The sequence below is a fragment of the Palaemon carinicauda genome, chromosome 30, assembly GCF_036898095.1.
Source record: "Palaemon carinicauda isolate YSFRI2023 chromosome 30, ASM3689809v2, whole genome shotgun sequence".
In the NCBI taxonomy this organism is placed as follows: Eukaryota; Metazoa; Arthropoda; class Malacostraca; order Decapoda; family Palaemonidae; genus Palaemon; species Palaemon carinicauda.
In genome coordinates this window covers 51,242,744-51,262,093 of record NC_090754.1, presented here as the reverse complement: position 1 = coordinate 51,262,093, position 19,350 = coordinate 51,242,744, and the positions used below count along the sequence as shown (strand labels likewise).

Below are 19,350 nucleotides of genomic sequence, written 5' to 3'. Positions count from 1 at the left end.
GCTTTTTAACGGAGCACCATAAAGCCTCTGAACAACCTCGTCGCGGTTTAGTTCTGGATAAACAAAAATTAAGAGCTCTAACGGGGGACAGCACTCTTTCAACTTCATTCCCCACAATCTCAGAAAGACTGGGGATTTCAAATGATTTAGGCCAAGGACGAGACGGAAGTTCATTCTTGGCCAAAAAAACCAAGTTGAAGAGCGCATACTGCTTTATTAGCGGAGAAACCGATGTTCTTGCTAAAAGCATGTATCTCACTAACCCTTTTAGCCAAAGCCAAGCTCACCAAAAAAAAGTGTCTTGAGGGTAAGATCCTTCAGGGAGGCTGAATTTAATGGTTCAAACCTGTCTGACATAAGGAACTGTAGGACCACGTCCAAGTTCCAAGCAGGAGTCGAAATATGACGCTCCTTGGAAGTCTCGAAAGACTTAAGCAGGTCTTGGAGATCTTTGTTATTAGAAAGATCCAAACCCTTATGCCTGAAAACAGAAGCTAACATGCTTCTGTAGCCTTTAATGGTGGATGCAGAGAGGGAGCGACCGTTTCTCAGATAAGGCAGAAAATTCACAATCTGCGCTACAGAGGCACTTGGAAGAGGAAATAGAGGAGGACTTGCACCAGTCTCTAAATACCTCCCATTTCGACTGATAGATCCTGATGGTAGAGGATCTTCTAGCCCTCGCGATTGCTCTAGCTGCCTCCTTCGAAAACCCTCGAGCTCAAGAGAGTCTTTCGATAGTCTGAAGGCAGTTAGACGAAGCGTGGGGAGGCTTTGATAAAATCTCTTTACGTGAGGCTGTCGCAAGAGATCCATCCGTAACGGCAGACTTCTTGGAACGTCTACCAGCCATAGAAGTACCTCTGTGAACCACTCTCTCGCGGGCCAGAGTGGAGCAACCAATGTCAACCTGGTCCCTTCGTGAGAGGTGAACTTCTGCAGCACCTTGTTTAGGATCTTGAAAGGTGGAAAGGCATAAACGTCCAGGTGAGACCAGTCCAGCAGGAAAGCGTCTATGTGGGCTGCCTCTGGATCTGGAACTGGAAAGCAGTAAGTCGAGAGCCTCTTTGTCAGAGAAGTCGCAAAAAGATCTATGGTGGGTTGACCTCATGTCATCCATAGCTTCTCGCACACAGTCTTATGCAACGTCCACTCCATGGAGATGACTTGTCCTCTTCTGCTGAGGCAGTCCGCCAAGACATTCATTTTTCCTTGCACAAATCTCGCCAAAGGAGAGATGTTACTTGCCTTAAATGGAGTTCCTTCTGATCCGTGGATCAAAGACCCGAGCATTCCAGACTGTCCAGTGGAGCTCCCTAACCCAAATCCGATGCATCTGAATACAACACATGGTTTGGGTTCTTGATCGCAAGAGAAAGACCTTCTCGAAGTCTGATGTTGCTGTCCCACCAAGTCAAACATGTCTAGACTGAGTTGGAGATTGGGAAAGAGATACTCTCTAAGCCCTTCTCCTTGTTCCAATGGTTTAGGTGAAATTGGAGAGGGCATAGGTTGAGTCTCCCCAGAGAGATAAACTACTCCAGCGATGAAAGAGTTCCCACGAGGCTAGTTCAAACTCTTACAGAGCAACTGTTTTTCTCTTGCAAGTGAAGGACTTTTAACAGAGCTTGTTCCATTCTTGTGGGAGACGAAAAGGCCCGAAAAATCAGACACTGTATCTCCATTCCCAAATAAAGAATAGTCTGGGATGGGGTACTGTAAGTTACGACTTCTCTACGTTCACTATGAGACCTAGCTCCTTGGTTAGGTCTAATGTCCATTAGAGGCTCTCCAGACAGCGATATAATGACGACGCCCTGATTAGCCAGTCGTCAAAATAAAGGGAGGCTCTGAATCCTCAAAAAATGTAGAAAGCTTGCTACATTTTGCAAGGGCCTTGTAAAAACAAGAGGAGCAGGAATGAGGCCGAAGTACAGTGCTCGACATTGGTACATTACTTTCCCGTTCACAAACCTCAGATGTTGTTGAAAGTTTGGATGAATCGGGATGTGGAAGTATGCATCCTGAAGGTCGAGAGAGACCATCCAGTCGCCTTCCCTTACTGCTGCCAAGACAGATTTGGTAGGCTTCATCGTGAAGTTTGTCTTGACAATGAACACATTGAGCGCACTTACATCTTAAGTACTCCTGCAGTGAACGTGGCTGCCAGATCATTGGAGCCATCCCTGATAGCCTTGTTCCTGCAGTGAATGTGGCTGTCAGATCATTGGAGCCATCCCTGATAGCCTTGTTCATGCATGACATAATTGTACAGCAATACATTGACAGCTGGAGAGACCTTCTTACTTAAGGCTCCCAGGGACCAATCCAACAAATAAAAACTTCAAACGCTCGAAAAACTCCTAACAGGAGATGGTCTAGCTCTGAAGCCGACCATAAAATCTTGGAGCGTCTCATGGCCAGGCGACGGGGAGAGTCTATGAGGCTTGAGAAGTCTCCCTGGGCAGAGGCAAGAACTCCCAAGCCGAGAACTTCTCCCGTGTCATACCAGACGCTCGCTCTAGAAGCCAGTTTAAAAGGAGGGAAAGCAAAGGCTGTCTCCCCCAAACTCATCCTGGTGATCAACCAGTCGCCTAGCAAACGTAAAGCTCTCTTAGAAGAGCGAGAGAGCACTAGCTTAGAAAACGACGGCTTCGAAGTAGCTAGGCCTAGCGTAAACTCTGACGAAGGCGAACGAGGAGCAGCAGTTACAAAATGGTCCGGACAAAGATCCTTAAAAATCAGCATGATTTTTTTAAAGTCCATAGAGGGCTGAGCAGCTTTAGGCTCCTCTCCGTCTGACAAAGTCCCCAAAGGAATATCAGTAGGAGGAGGATCAGCAACTTCCTCATCTGAAGGAACCTCGTCCGACAATTGCCGAGTCTCATGAAAAGGAGAGACCTGCCGTGGCGGCAACGCTTGACAGGCAATGTCAACAAGCAAAGGAGCAGCAGTAGCAGTAGAGGAAGCGACGTCACGCCGCTGCTGAAAGGACTGAAATCCTTGTGACTGACCAACAACAACAACTGAAGTTGATTGACGCTCGACGTCACGTCGGAACTGCCTTGACTGCATAGACTGAGCAGGCAAAACAACCTTCGACTGCGGTGATTGACGCTCAACGTCAAGTCGAGGCAACTGAGCCGGTCGGCGAACGTCCGGTCGGGGCTGCGGCGGCAGCGGCTGAACGTCAACACGAGACTGCGGCAGCGGCTGAACGTCAACACGAGACTGCGGCAGCGGCTGAAAGTCAACACGAGACTGCAGCGAAGGAGGATCCATGTCACGTGACTGACGTGAAAAACTACTGACATCACGTTTCAAAGTACATGAAACGTCAGCACTAACGTCAAACGGACGAGTAAATGCTCGTTTGGGAGGCTGACGGCCAGAGTCTCGTTTAGCGTAACGGCGACTCAAAAGCGAAGGTTCATCGTGAACCTGCTCAACGTCATACTTCTCCATAAGGGAGGCAAGCTTAGTCTGCATGTCCTGCAGGACAACCCATTTAGGATCAACGGGAGTCGGAACGGGCCGAGACGACGGTAACGTCTGTGTTGGCAAAACATTGCCTTTACCGCGACCCTCGGACCCCGTGTTACGCTTGCGTTTAATAGGCGAACAGTCTTCCGACGACTGCAAAGGGTCAGAGCTGTCCCAATGGCCACAGCCAGGACGCTGGACCTGTCCTGAAGGGACTGACTTTTGCTTCAAGGGTCTAGAAACCTTGCGCCAAGGTTTCTTTTGCGAAAAGTCTTCGGATGTCGAGGAGAACACAGTCTCACCCGTCTTATGGTAAGGGCGATCTTGACGAGAAACGTCCGATACCAAAGAGGGAACGTCTGTACGTTGGTTAAAGCCTCTCGTCCCCTTAAGTCCTACGACATTACTTCTCCCTGGTGCAGGGGAGCCTGAAAGAGGTCTCGGACTAGGGGAGCGACAAGCACGAACAAACGAACCCTCCGCAACACAGAACATGTTTTTTGCACTTACTTCACTGATATCGTATTTTTCAATAATTTCACATTAGGCATGAATAAAACTGATTTCTACCTGAAGCACGCAATTCTCCCTTACATCAAAAGGTTATAATTGCGAAATGAGTCGTATAATGTAAGCACATTAGTACAAAATGAAACACACATGCAAAAATCAATAAACATATACATATATATCGAATAAAACGGAAATATATAAAGTTAAAAAGGATCAGTGACTGGGGAGGAGACTAAACACTAGTTCACTAAAGACTACGTTTTCAATCTCTCACCGTACAGTGCCTTGGGACGAGAATAAAAACTAAAAACGTTTTATCCTCTCTCCCCGTACAGAGACTTGGGACGAGAGTAAAAAACTGAATCGAGAACAACGTTACTCGCTCCCAAACTCCTTGTACAGAGACTTGGGACGAGAATAAAGATCGGATCGTTCTCTCTTTCTCTCTCTCTCTCCGTCTCTCTCTCTCTCTCTTGTCACACACAAGAGAATTGCCCACTCACCCTTCGTCAATAAACAGGTTTTTTGACCAAAGGAAAAAACTGAAAGGACTAAGAAATTGAAAATTAACAAGTTCCTTTAAATTAGTATCTAAAACACTTCAGTTTGAAAGAAGAATGAACAAAACGTCAAAATCGATTTACTCTTTCTGCAAAGTGAAACCGTGATTCTCTCTTTCTCTATCGTAACGATAGAGCGCAAACTGCGTAGCATAAATAAACCAAACGTTAGTTCATCTTTGAAAAGAACAGCACGAAGACTATTCAAAGAATATATTTCTTAAAATATTTTCTAAAAAATATTCATTTCATAACTCTTACAGAGCAATTGATTTAAACTTAACAAAAATAAAAGTTGAATGGGCTCAACGTTGTTTAACTTCGTTTTCCAAGTTAGGACCGCCTACAAGGAATAGGTAAAGGCCGCATATAAACAAAACATAAAATTGATCTTGATGTTTAGTATAAATGGAAAGCTAATCGAAGAGGCCTAATAAAGGCGGGTGAGATATAAAATATATAGAGGAAAATCTATAAATATCAACAATAATTTATAACGTGATAAAATAATTACTAAAAGCCTAAAACACACTTCCGTACACTGAGGGAAGGGTCGGCCATCTTTACTCTATGGAAAAACCAGAGATAAAAAAAAAAGCAAGGGCAAAACACTTTTCCTCTCCTTTTCAAAAGCATTTCTTTTGAAGATAGTATTGAATAATCCAACACGGCGAAAGCAATAAAACCAAAACCAAGTACTTCACCAATTTGGTAGAAAACTCGAGGTCATAAAGCGAGTGGAACCAACTTGTCGACAAGACCGACAGAGAAGAACTGGAGATGTTTACAAGTATATGCGGTATCTGGCCGATAGTCGGCGCTGGTGGTCACACCCGCAACCTTCACGGCGATCGCTCGCGAGTTTTTGGAATCTGTCGAGCCGTCGGAGACGTCAGCTATTATATATTCAGCGGCTAAGTTTAATATTTAAAAAATACAGTATTTCTTCTGTTATCATAAATTTTGATAATTATTACATTACCACAGACGATATATTACATCCTTCACCCTTCAGTCCTAACAAAAACCTCATACAGAGTACATGTCTGAGTTTGACCTCTGACATTCACTCATTTTTGTTTGTTTTTCTCATTTTTGGCAAGAATTTTATCCTTTCAAAGAGGGAAAGACAATTTCAACATCTTGCTAACATAAGTAAGAAAAAAATTCGCTCTATTAAGAGTTCAGAAGAGGGTAATATCGGTAGTGCAGAGAGAGAGAGAGAGAGAGAGAGAGAGAGAGAGAGAGAGAGAGAGAGAGAGAGAGATAGAGAGAGACAGACAGAGAGAATTGTGTGGATGGAGAAGCGACGGCCTTGCCTAACACGAGCAAAAGAAGCAAGATATTGAACAAAAGGATCTTCGTTAATGAGTAAATTATGATAAATAACTGTTTTATTCATTTATCAACATCCAAAAAAGAACATAAAATTCATAATAATCAGGATTTACTGTATTAATATTGTCTTTGTAAAAATACAATGAAAAACTTTGAATGTCCTCTGACATTCACTCATTTTTACGTTTGTTTTTCTCGTTTTCAGCAAGAATTTTATCCTTTCAAAGAGGGAAAGACAATTTCAACATCTTGCTAACATAAGTAAGAAGAAAATTCGCTCTATTAAGAGTTTAGAAGAGGGTAATATCGTTAGTGCAGAGAGTGTTGTGGATAGAGGAACGGTCGCCTTGCCTCACAGGAGAAAAAAGAAGCAAGATATTGAGCAAAAGGATCTCTAATTACGATTAAATTATGATAAATAACTTTCTTTTCTTTTAATAATACCCAAAAAAAGAACATAAAATTCATAATCATGATTTATTAATATTGTCTTTGTAAAAATACAAAGAAAAACTTTGAACACCCGTATCTCAAAACTATACTTATTGATCTTCAAATTCAATAGTCTCCCTTAGTTTTAAAGATATAGCATTGGAATTTGGTATATAACTTAGAAATACATTATAAAACAATGAAATGAAGCTCTTTTTTCCAATTTTTGTTTCATATTTTTTCCCCCTGATTTTTAGGGTTTTTTTTTTTTTACCATAATGAAAAATTCATATCTGGCAGAAAAATTACTTTTAGAAAAAACTCTTTATATTACTGGAGGGTTATACCAGGTCTATATAGGGTAATCATCCCAGATCTTAGTAATAATTATCAAGGGAGGAGATAGAATTAGAAAAATACCAATTTTCAGGATAAATCTCCCTGGCGTCGCAAAACCAAAGGTCAGAGGCAAAAATCCTATTCAGTTTGGAGATGTCCTAAGTCACCTTATTAAGTGGTATGAATGTCAAAGTCCTGTCATTGAAACTCGGCATTAGCCAGCCGGCCCCCTTAATCCTATTTATAAACCACCAACTATAGATACGAAGGGCGGTCATAATTTCTTATGCCTTGATTAACCTATATTAAGAACAGGTATCTAATTATCTGGAGGAAGGTGTCTGCTGCCCATCTTACCTGTTTGAGCTGGTAGAGACTTTGAACATAAAATGGTTCTCAGTAAACTAAGTTACTTGCAACTACTGTACTGTGTTTGATCTATACCACTGGCATATACTATGGTATACCTAACCTGTAAAGGCAAGAAAAGTAAACATCGTTAACTACATTAAGAATTAATAAAGCAGATTCAAAATAGATAACCAGCAAACAAAATCTAAATCATGTGTAAAATAACACAATAATACTAATCAGACTAAATAACTTTTTCTTTAAATACTCGTAGTAACCTATTATTGGTGTGTAGCCTGGGCTATAGCCTATTTCTTATTTGTGCACAGCTTTTCTTAGAGGGCCTAATGTATCATTCCTGGAAATATTAAGAACCAGGGCTTACCCTCGGCACAGAATTCTGTTCAATTTTGAGAACAGGTTACTTTGATTGTAGAGTTGCCTTGGTCTGAATGAGGAAAGTCAATCAACAAATGACTATGAAAAGTAAATCTGGTACAGTGTATATACAGTAATAACTTCTGATAATTAATGTTACATCCAACTGTCAGTTGAAAAATTGTTACATAAATGAGAAATGAAATTCATGCCAAAATCTAATTAAATGGTATTAACAAATGAATGACGTTTCTGGAACATTTTAACCCTTTTACCCCCAAAGGACGTACTGGTACGTTTCACAAAACTCATCCCTTTACCCCCATGGACGTACCGGTACGTCCTGGCAAAAAACTGCTATTTACATTTTTTTTGCATATTTTTGGTAATTTTTTGAAAAACTTCAGGCATTTTCTGAGAGAATGAGACCAACCTGACCTCTCTATGATGAAAATTAAGGCTGTTAGAGCAATTTAAAAAAAATATACTGCAAAATGTGCTTGAAAAAAAATAACCCTTGGGGGTTAAGGGTTGGAAAGTTCCAAATAGCCTAGGGGTAAAAGGGTTAACTATGAAATGTATTGGTCACTGATGACAAGAATTATACAGTACTCTGAATTTGATGTTTTGATACCATTACAAAAACTTACATGCTGTGTAAAATTTTCATTTGATATCCGACTGAGTTAACACATCACCACATGGTTGAAATACAATTGCCCAGTCATCTAAACATGATATAAATCTTTTAAAACAGTGGCAAAGAACTTGGTTAGTTGGTACCAAGATAAAATTGAGACCTACAGAAAAATGCTATGCGTAATTAATATACATCTCCGATATCATCAAATTGTTCCATAACCAAGGTTGTTCATTAGGGTGGTTAACCTCCCCCTTCTAATAAAAAAATAATATACCTAATAAGCAAAATGTCCAAAATTGTTTACAGTATTTTAAAAATAATTTGTATTTTTCCCTTAATAGAAGTATGACTTCAGGGTAGCTGGAAGTCAGCTGTTAGAATTTTTTATAACAAGATGTCAGTAGTTACTGGGGAATAGTGGGGAAAGCTCACCACCTCACGAGCACACTGGGTAGCTACTTAGACTTTAAATCTAGAACTAGCAGGGTGGTTGAGAAGGGAAAATTGTTTTTAATTAATTTGTATTTTTCCTAGCTATAAAAACATGAGTCCTTTACAAAAAGAATAGATAACAGCAAACCTGGAACACAGCAGTTAAAATTATAGCCAGGTGTAAACAACCGACAGGTTGTTACCTATCGGTAGCGGGGTGGCGACCAGCCTCTTGCTGGCTTACTGACAACCCACTTAGAGAGAAGCCTAGGACTTTCTTGGGGGCTGGTGATGGTGGGAAAGTTTGAGTAAAAGGCTCAGGTTTGTATAGTTAGGAAAACTACCAATTTATTTAAAAATTGTGATTTGTTTTCACACAATTACAAACCATTGCCCTTTACTTAGGAGAGACATCCTTGATCTGGAGGAAGTCCCCTATCCAACTGGCAGGACACAACCTGGGACTCAAAATTCAAGCATATTGCATGCTTAAGAGAGTATGGGTTCCTTACACCTCTTGAATCCCAGGAGGAAAACCAGTGGGTTTCATGGCCCTGGCCATTAAAAGGGTTGTACTCGAGTCTGAATCCTGTGTAGTACATCTGGCAAAGTAAAGTAATGGTTTTGCGGATGCTATAATTTGAAGACCATTTTAGGATTATAGGTTTGCCCTTGTAATGAATGTGGGGAAAGGACTCTCCCGTGTTTGAGCACAGAACAGCTAAGAACAGCTATGAGCAGAATGGGCTTACCTGACTCAGAGATCAAGCCTAGCTGGCCTTTTGATGCTATACCCCAAGAGAGGGGAAGATTGAAAGGAAAAGAAAGAGCCCGTCATTCTTTACTATCGTCCCAGTCTTATACGTAACCTCAATCTGCAGTTACTGGTCCTATGAGATTAGCCAAGGTAACTATACCACATGCTTAGCAGTTAAAACAGACCCTTGGGAAAACATGTCTGGGGATATGTGGGTCACATCCCGCAGATAGTGGGCAGTGAACATCGTCCGACGCTTCCACACACCTGCCTGAACCTGTATCAGAGAAATGCCTTCTGAAAGCTAGAAATACTAATCCCTTTCACATTGTGAGCTCTAAAGCGTGTGCCTTCTATGGAAGGTGAAGTAAGCGTTCGAGAGACCACCTTTCACAACCAGAACAAGATATTATGTGCTGGCCTAGGTGAGATCCCCATCCCTCCCAAGATGGGTCCATAAAGACGAGGAACTCAAGGGGAGGCAGTGAGTGTGGGCATCCTTGCAGGAGGTTTTCTTCCTCTAACCACCATCGTAGATCTTTCTTGGACTCCTCTCCTAACCTCACAAGAAGGAACAGATTGTGTTTGTATAAAGAAGATCTTACAAGGGAAGAAGACAAATACGCACGGGAGGAACTGTTCCCTGGTGATCGTGCGCATGAAGCAGTTCTTATGTGTGGAAAACCCTCAATACAGGATCATGCACATAATGGCACTTGTGAGCATGGTGCACTCAAGTCTTAATAGAAATGACATAGCTGTCTGTCGGATGGTCTTTCTCATCCTCTACATTGAGTTGTCTCCAAGTCTTGTCATTTGGCAAAGTGGAAGCCAAGCTGTTCTAACCATGCATACATGAAGGGTCAGACATAGGGTTGTACTCTCTTCTTTGCCTTCGAGAAACGGCAGTATAAGGGGTCAACAACATAGGACGAGGTTGAAGGTCCAGGACTGGGAGGATATGAAGGGGAAGGATGCTTTCTCGCCTTCCCAGTCCCAGAAGTTATCGGCAGCAGTGATGGCACTATCGAAGGCGAGGATCGATGATCAAATGCTCCTCCGGCAGATCAGGCCAGGTTATTGGCTGATCTGTGAGAGCTCCTTTGGCAGAAGTGGAAGGTTCTACAGCAGTAAATTTGGGAATTTTGACAAAAGCTAGGGCTTAGAGCAGTTTATCAGCTGACAAGAGTGCCCTCAATACCTAAAGATGGTTATAGTCTTCACGGCAGGGTACCTGGAGACGATGTTGGCAATTTTAAGGGCGGGGTCAGTACAAGGAGAAGGACAGGAAATATTGCCTTTACTTTGGGAAAAGTGATACAGTAACATCACCTCCCCTGAAACCAGTCCCAAAGGCAGGTCGGAGTTCCCCGTCTCCCTGCCACAGGATTTAGCTCAGGAGGAAATGGGTGAAGGAGCAGATACTTGAGCTAAAAGACGAGAAGCGAGAGTCAAAAGACTTCTTTGGCTTAGGGGAAGACCGTAAAGCCAAAGAATCCCTCTTGGAGATCTTCCTTCTGCTACTTCAAAACTCGGACCATTGCACCAGCAACCACGCCCTACACTCTTCATAGGGGATGTCTGTGAACAGGCATAAGGAATGGGGATGTATCTTTTGCCTGTTCATAAACCAGCTGCAATTGTACCAAAGCTTAACCATTATCAAACACTCTAGAAAGAGAGAGATAGGATTAACAAAAACATTCAGATTTGTTCTAACGCAGCAGAGTACAATAGTACTGCTCCGTGGCTGAAATCAATATGGCTACTCAATGTTCTGACGAGGGAATGGACTTCCCGCCATTAACTAGCAACACACCGTTATAAATTCTAAAAGCCGAATTCTTGCTACATTGAAATACCCCCTAATAAAGGATGAAAAAGGATGAAAGTTTGTATTAGTGTATTAACAAACCTACAGTAATTGTCATTCTAAATCTGCAGCCACTAAAGAAAATTGAATAAGCCTTAATCTACTTAATGATTGCTTAACGATATATCTTGTCATTACTTTGCCACTTCCTTACAGCCTGAAGGAAAGGTACAGAGATTAGCTAAATTAGGATTCAAGCATAGATGTGTTTGTGAAGCTGACTCTAGTGATTGTTCCAAAGTTGATAAGTGTACCCATGAACTGTATTCTAAGCATTTCTCATATCCACTTTAACCAGAAATGAGTACCGTGCTATAGTTAAAAAGACGAGCTCCTCATTAATGACTACAGAGCCTGTGTCTGGTCAAAAGGACTAGGCAATCTAGGAAAAAAATAAATAAAAAACTAACAACAAAACGAGACTACAGTAAAAAACTGGGGTTTTTGGATGGAGCAAAAATGAAAAAGAAGGAAATATAAACTAGTTGCAAATCAATGATATTTTGTTGAACGGGTTGATAAGTCATTTTAAAAAAAATAAGTTGGTTAAAATAGTTTGGGGAAAATTGTGAAAATATAAAATAAAACCCAATTTTCAATACAATGGAATGTCAAATTTGTTTGTAGAACCAAAATGTGGTAAAATCATATTTCTAACTACAGTACAGGAAAATGATGTCTTAAACTAAAAGTACTGTATGCCCCTGATTTTCAAGAATCTTCACCTGTATGCCATCACTATTAAACATCGAACAATGTCGTTCCCCTACCACACCCATCCTATGATACTATTTCCTCGCCAATCAGGGCGAGGAGGGTTGCTTTACCCTTGTGACCCACACAGACCTACAACTAAATCCTCTTACTCATAACATACCTAAATACCTTCGGATAGTGCACGGGTAAAGTTTTACCAAAATTAGCCTTAGTAATCATAGATTGTAGGACATACAAAATCTACAAAAAAAAATACCAGGTTGCTTTGCCTATGGAAAACCGGTATTATTGTACTATATTACAGGGTAATGTAACCTAGGGAAAAAACTATATTTTCTATAGAAAAGGTCCGTTCTCTTCGAAAATTTCACTGGCTCCTGTCGCAAATAAAACGTTTCAGAAATATATATATATATATATATATATATATATATATATATATATATATATATATATATATATCGATATCCACCGATAATGGGGGACCCCCAGTGGGGACTCGGGGTTTCGGGTGGGGAAAACATACTGGGGAAGTGGTATATTATGGTAAAACAAGCCTTTTCTTTACTATACATTACCTTCTTGGATGTATAATAAACCGATGAAAAACTACGCTCATTATCTATATCTTATACTGATCGAAATAATACCCTGTAATACAGTAAAACTTTACCGGTAAGCCTAATATATAAAATTACACTATAGTCCATTTCTTTTAGCGAGGCCCATTTGCACCGACTCGCAGAGGTGCCCTTTTAGCTTGGAAAAGTTTCCTGATCGCTGATTGGTCAGAATTATCTTGTCCAACCAATCAGCGATCAGGAAACTTTTCCGAGCTAAAAGGGCACCGCCGAGTCGGTGCAAATATGCCTCGCTAAAAGAAATGGACTATAGGCTTTTAGATACTATACAAATTCGTTAGAGCCCGCTAGGGTTGGACAGGCTATCAAATATACCTACCTACAATAGGTAAAGCTAGCCACCCTCAGTAAGGCGAGGGCCTGTGCCCAATAACTTGACCTCAAGGTTGTATTCTTTTTGCTTTACACTACAGTACTTTATTATTCTGTAACCTCGAGTGACAAAGAATAGGAAATTACGATACTTTAATTCCCAAGGTAAAAGAAATTTTCGTGCTGATCGTATTTCCTGGTTCTACCCTCTAAAGAAAAAAAAATTATGATGAAAATCATACCAAATCTCAAAAGAAACCGAAATATGTGTCCTTGTAACCTTATGACTGAAATTCACTCACCAACAATCACAATATCACTTTATAATGCCATTAAAGGAATAACGTTTGACTGAAATAAGTATTTTCCTTAATTTCAGGCCTGGGGTTGGATGTGGTAAACCTGTCAAAATCCACGGTAAGTGAAAATAACACATAATGACGTCATACGCCCTTGAACCAATCACAATCTAGTATTATCAAAACAATGTGTTAGCTAGTGAAAATAACATGGGTTCCCGTGTGACGTTCTGTGGAAGATTGGAGACGCAGTGGTGTAAATTGTATTATCTTTTTAGAAAGTGTTATAATAGTGACCTGAAAACTATTAAGCCTGAATACAAATGCTAGCGAAATAACTGATAACGATACAGAGGTAAATATTAACTGGAAAGGAATTATTTTTTCACACACCAAGGCCCGCCTGAACAGACCTTTAGTGTTTGATGGAGGGCGAGAAATAAACCCCTAAAAGTAAGTAAAGTAAGTATATTTAGCAAAATGGTCTCAATAACGCCATTGAGCGGGTGTTTTGAAACGCTAAAAATACAGCTGGCTTAATGAAAGCTTAAGTTGTACACAGACGACATTCAATAAAGGATAACTAAGTTGATAAAAAAATGAAAAGCTAAATAAGATAAAGATCTTCATGAATCGATTTTTTTCACACGTCTTTAATCTATGATAATTTTAACAATAAAATGAATTCCCAATAAAGAAATGCAGAGGCAGAATTAAAAGCTGATATCTGGCTGTCGTATTTAAGAAAAACACGATGGCCCTCTTTCAGTCGTGAACAAACCACCCCATTGACAGATAGCACAGAGGAAAGGATGTAAAAGTTCCGTGAGAAATATTTCATCACAAATGTCTATATCTACATTATCGTGAAAATTGACTGCTCTATGATAAATATCCTCCAGACGAGTTGAACTGTACATAACGATTTTTCTCTGAACTACAACTTTAGTCTTGTTTGAACTATCTGTTCTCACGTTACTTCACTAACGTCAAGGGCTGTTTTTCTGGTCCTGTCACACAAGAAATCCTATGCACTGCTGGGCCTACGAGATGTTTGTCGTATACATTTTTAGGCACTAAGTGTCACGTAGAGTACATGTATTGAAAGTTAATTGGCAGATTTCCATTATCGAAGCACTTAAAAATCAATTCTCCCAGCTTCTTTTGAAGGCCTTCAGGTCAATAATTTTTTATGTTATATACTGTGGTTGTAAAATTTACTGTATTTTTTATTTTCATTTTCCTTCAATGGGCTTATCATTTTATTTATAACCTTATTTGACCATTGCCCTTATTGATATTGCAGATAGTATTTTGTTCTGGGATTCTATCAATCATTCAGTGTTTTGACATTAAAATGGGACAAATTTTTAAAAAGATTTTTAAAAGTCACTCATGAATGGCAGAGGCAATTGAAAGTGACATTGTGCTAGCAAGCAGGACAATGCCATACAGGCTGGCCATATAAACATATGGACAGCGCCCAAGCCTCCCTCGCCACCCAAGCTAGGACCAGGGAGGGCCAGGCAAAGGCTGCTGATGACTCAGCTGGTAGACCTATAGGCTCCCCCCAAACACCCCACCCCTCCTTAGCTCACAAGGATGGTGAGGTTACAGCGACCTACGGATTTAACGAGTTTGAGTGGTACGAGAACCCCAGTCTGGCAATCACTAGGCAAAGACGTTACAACAGGCCACAACAACCTCAGTTCTATCATATTTCTGCTAGAGCTGAAACTAAAGATTGTGAGTTTATTGTTATATCTAATCGCAGTGCTACATCAGGAGCCAAATAATTTGCCCTATACCGCATTTGAAAAAGCATCTTTGAGTTCAGTGTCATACTATCAACAAATTGTGCGTTTACCATGACAAGGTTGAGGCATTAGAATCAATTCTCATTTTATTACGTGAATGAGAAGAGGGTTGTCAATTTATGTAACATTTTATAAGCTGAATATGAAACATTTGGAATTATTTTCTACGAGAAAGATTGTTGACTAAACAAACACAATACATGATATAATTACCTGTGTTACTATCTTCTTATTTTTTTCTAATTGCAAGTGTTGTAGTAAACAATGTCACATACGCACGTTTCCTTTGAAGGAATGTTTATTTATGAAGTGATTTACGGCTGGCATTATCTAAAATACGTACAGTTAGACACATGAATTACAGGTACACCTCGCTCTGAGGAAGTGCTACCTATACCACCCTTCCTGCGCGGTTAGTTCCTGTGTTTAGCCCCGCCCACCTCCCCTGCCATCTCTGACTACATTGGTTAATCGCTGCGAAGTAAGGGTGTGACAGTGAGCACTTCTTCGATGCGAGGTGTGTAACAACTCCTGTGTTCAACTGTATCATCCTTGAACCTCAAGGAGTACAAGACATTCTCCCAGATTATTTCAATGTAATAATAAAGAGTAGGCCTACATATTTCCGAACATGTTTCATTGGCTTGCTTTAATGTCACTTTTCATAATAAAAGTTTAACTCCTGAGGGAAACTAGGCTTTTACCTTCTCGTTGAATGCTCAAGTTAGAATTGTATCATTGCTAGGGGATGTTAGAGGGGTACTGTATAAAGACAACAACAAAACTGCCGTTTTTTTGTTTTTTGTTCAAAATGCCTGAACTTGGATTCACTCTTATTTATTTTTCATTCTGTATCATGGTCGGTCTCTCTCTCTCTCTCTCTCTCTCTCAACATGCTCTCTCTCTCTCTCTCTCTCTCTCTCTCTCTCTCTCTCTCTCTCTCTCTCTCTCAACATGCTCTCTCTCTCTCTCTCTCTCTCTCTCTCTCTCTCTCTCTCTCTCTCTCTCTCTCTCTCTCTCTCTCTCTCTCTCTCTTCTTCTTCTTCTTCTTCACAATGTCTGTCTTAAATTCACTCTAATTTATTTTCTACTCTGCACTCTGTAACATGCTCTCTCTCTCTCTCTCTCTCTCTCTCTCTCTCTCTCTCTCTCTCTCTCTCTCTCTCTCTCTAAAGTTTCGGTTACTGAATGTAAATAAAATGAAGTTCTGTGATTTGAGATGATTAGTTTAAACGTCCAGAGAGTTCTTATGATCTTATCAAAATTTTTACCTACTTTATTATTATTACTATTATTACTAGCCAAGCTACAACCCTAGTTGGAAAAGCAAGATGCTATAAGCCCAAGGGCTCCAACAGGGAAAAATAGCCCAGTGGGGAAAGGAAATAAGGAAATAAATAAATGATGAGAACAAGTTAACAATAAGTCATTCTAAAACAGTAACAACGTCAAAAACAGATATGTCATACGTAAACTATAAAAAGACTCATGTCAGCCTGGTATTAAGTTACAACCATATTCTTGTGGGTTACTCATTCAAATACTATGACCACATTAAGAATAATGATGATGATAATAATAATTATTATTATTATCATCATCATCATCATCTCCTCCTACGTCTATTGACGCAAAGGACTTCAATAATAATAATAATAATAATAATAATAATAATAATAATTATCATCATCACCATCTCCTCCTACGCCTATTGACGCAAAGGGCCTCAATAATAATAATAATATTAATAATAATAATAATACTCATCATCATCATCTTCATCACCATCATCATCATCATCATCATCATCATCTTCCCCTACGCCCATTGACTGACTGATTGATTGATTTGAGGTTTTCTGACAAGAGGAAAAATAAAACTACTTCTTCTTCTTCTTATTATTATTATTATTATTATTATTATTATTATTATTATTATTATTACTACTAATACTACTACTAAAAGCTAAGCTACAACCCTAGTTGGAAAAAAATCATTATTAGCCCAAGGGCCCCAACTGGGAAAAAAAGCCTAGTGAGGATAGGAAATAAGGAAATAAACTACTGTATATATGAGAATTTAGCCACCGTTATTCGTGAACTAGTGTATGCGATCCATAAAAATGACGGCTAAATATTTATTTAGTTATACAGACACACACAGCCTTTAGTCCCCAGGGTATGACTACTCCCTCCCCCCATACCCGATGGACGGGGAGAGTTGGGCGTGACCGGAAAAGTATATATATATATATATATATATATATATATATATATATATATATATATATATATACAATTTATGTACACACACATATATATATACAGTATATATATATATATATATATATATATATATATATATATATATATATATATATATATATATATATATATAACAGATTTTGTAAATTTGAGAACAAATCCATCAGAAGAATATTGGGATTTAAATAGCAGGACAGGATTGAAAATATTATATCAGAGATTACTCTACTGCCTTATGTGGATGAGATCATGATGAGGGGTAAATGGAGATGGTTTGGGCATGCTCTTCGCACTCCCTAAGATTTAGTTCACGAAACTTTCAACTGGGCTCCACAAGGCACTAGAAGAGTTAGAGGACCCAGGCCTACATGGCTGAGGACTATGAAACGTGAAGTAGGAGATGATGAATGGAGAAGTATTGATTTAAAAACACAATGTAAAAACGGCTGGCGAAATCTAACCAAGGCCTTTTGCGTCAATAGGCCTATGCGTAGGAGATGATATATATATATATATATATATATATATATATATATATATATATATATATATATATATATATATATATATACATATATATACATATGTGTATGTATATTTATTTATATACATATATATGTAAAACGATATATATATATATATATATATATATATATATATATATAAAACTAGACACTTGTTATTTATAATACAGAGGAGATATGTAATTAAAATAAAAGACATATAAGTTAGAACCTTTCTCTCCCTACTGCTTCGTTAAATCTTGCTTCGACTTTCCTTTCCTTCTACTCCTGAACACCCCCCCCCCTAACAACAACAACCCCCTCCCCCCAACATCCCCCCACCTCCCTTCATAGTAATACTACTTGGAAACTTGGTCGTTAGTTTGCCCGCGTAAAAATCTACGGTGGACAACGTTCCAGTAATGGATTGGAGTGGGCTCGGATTATGTCCGAAGACCGTCCAGACTTCTGAAAAAAGGGGGTTATTATTAATTTTTGTTATTAACATTAATTGTTTTTCAAGTTATTATCATTATTGTTATCATTAATAATAAACATATTAATTATATTATTATTACGAAAGACTAAAAAAAAAAAAAAAATCTCTACGTGAATCACACTTACATTTTCACGCACAGAACGAGAACTCAAAATAATATTTGGAACTATACGAGAGAGAGAGAGAGAGAGAGAGAGAGAGAGAGAGAGAGAGAGAGAGAGAGAGAGGAAAAAATAAAGAACTATGGAATGTATGAATGTATATTTGTATTCAGCTATTGTTCTTCAGGGACTGCAAGAGGGCGAAATGCGCACCCATTACGAAATTGTTATTTAGAGAGAGAGAGAGAGAGAGAGAGAGAGAGAGAGAGAGAGAGAGAGAGAGAGAGAGAGAGATCTTAAATGTGTCCATTTACTTTCCAAAGAAAATCTATTTCATATAATTGATCTTTGACTTGTCTCATTGGTGATACTTTTTGATGGTAAATATCTTAACTTTACCTAAAAAACTGTTAAACTACAACAACAACAAATTAAGCCTTTTCTAGCCCACATCAGGACAAAGGTCTCAGACATGTCCTTAGTTATGTCTGGGGTTTGGCCAGTTTTCATCACCAAGCTGGCCACTGCGGATTGGTAATGGTGAGATTTTTGTCTGATCGCTCACAGCAAACCTACCTATAGTTAATTTTTTTTAGCGAGGCAGATTTGAACCGACTCGCAGCGGTGCCCTTTTAGCTAGAAAAAGGTTTCCTGAACGCTGATTGGTTGGACAAGATAATTCTAACCAATCAGCGATCAGGAAACTTTTTCTGATCTAAAAGGGCATTAAAAGAAATTTACTATAGTATGGGTGGCCTTGGTTAGTCCAGCTTTACTAATCACTTCAATACAAACCCTTTCACTACGTTAAGGCATCCCAACTCAAAAAAGGTTAAAATACAGATTACGGTAAAGTGTGTAAACACATAAAAAGCACAGATGTCCAGACGCCATCTTTATTGATAATATTTACCTCCACCAACGAAGTTGGAAGGAGGTTATGTTTTATCCTCTGTTTGTGAGTTTGTTTGTTTGTAAAGATCTTCCTGGCCACAATTTTAATCGTAGAGTAATGAAACTTGCAGGGATTAACAGTTATGTAAAAAAGCTGGAAATCATTAAATTTTGGAGGGTCAAGGTCAAGGTTACGGTCAAGCA

The 19,350-nt window shown here is 39.2% G+C and overlaps 1 protein-coding gene across 6 annotated transcripts in view; it reads right to left on the bottom strand.

Annotated features, from left to right (window-relative positions):
• Orai (calcium release-activated calcium channel protein orai) overlaps positions 1–19,350 on the bottom strand; it is a 72,786-nt gene that overhangs the window by 45,050 nt on the left and 8,386 nt on the right. For 3 of the 6 annotated variants that reach the window (XM_068353761.1, XM_068353760.1, XM_068353762.1), the window contains exons 1-2: positions 13,072–13,218; positions 7,023–7,137 (exon numbers count right to left, since the gene is read on the bottom strand). The exons of 1 other annotated variant lie outside the window; for it this stretch is intronic. The gene's annotated coding sequence lies outside the window, so the exon portion shown is untranslated. Of the gene's footprint in view, positions 1–7,022; positions 7,138–13,071; positions 13,220–19,350 lie in introns of those variants that run through there. 2 more of the 6 variants (XM_068353763.1, XM_068353759.1) reach the window with 2 other exon arrangements.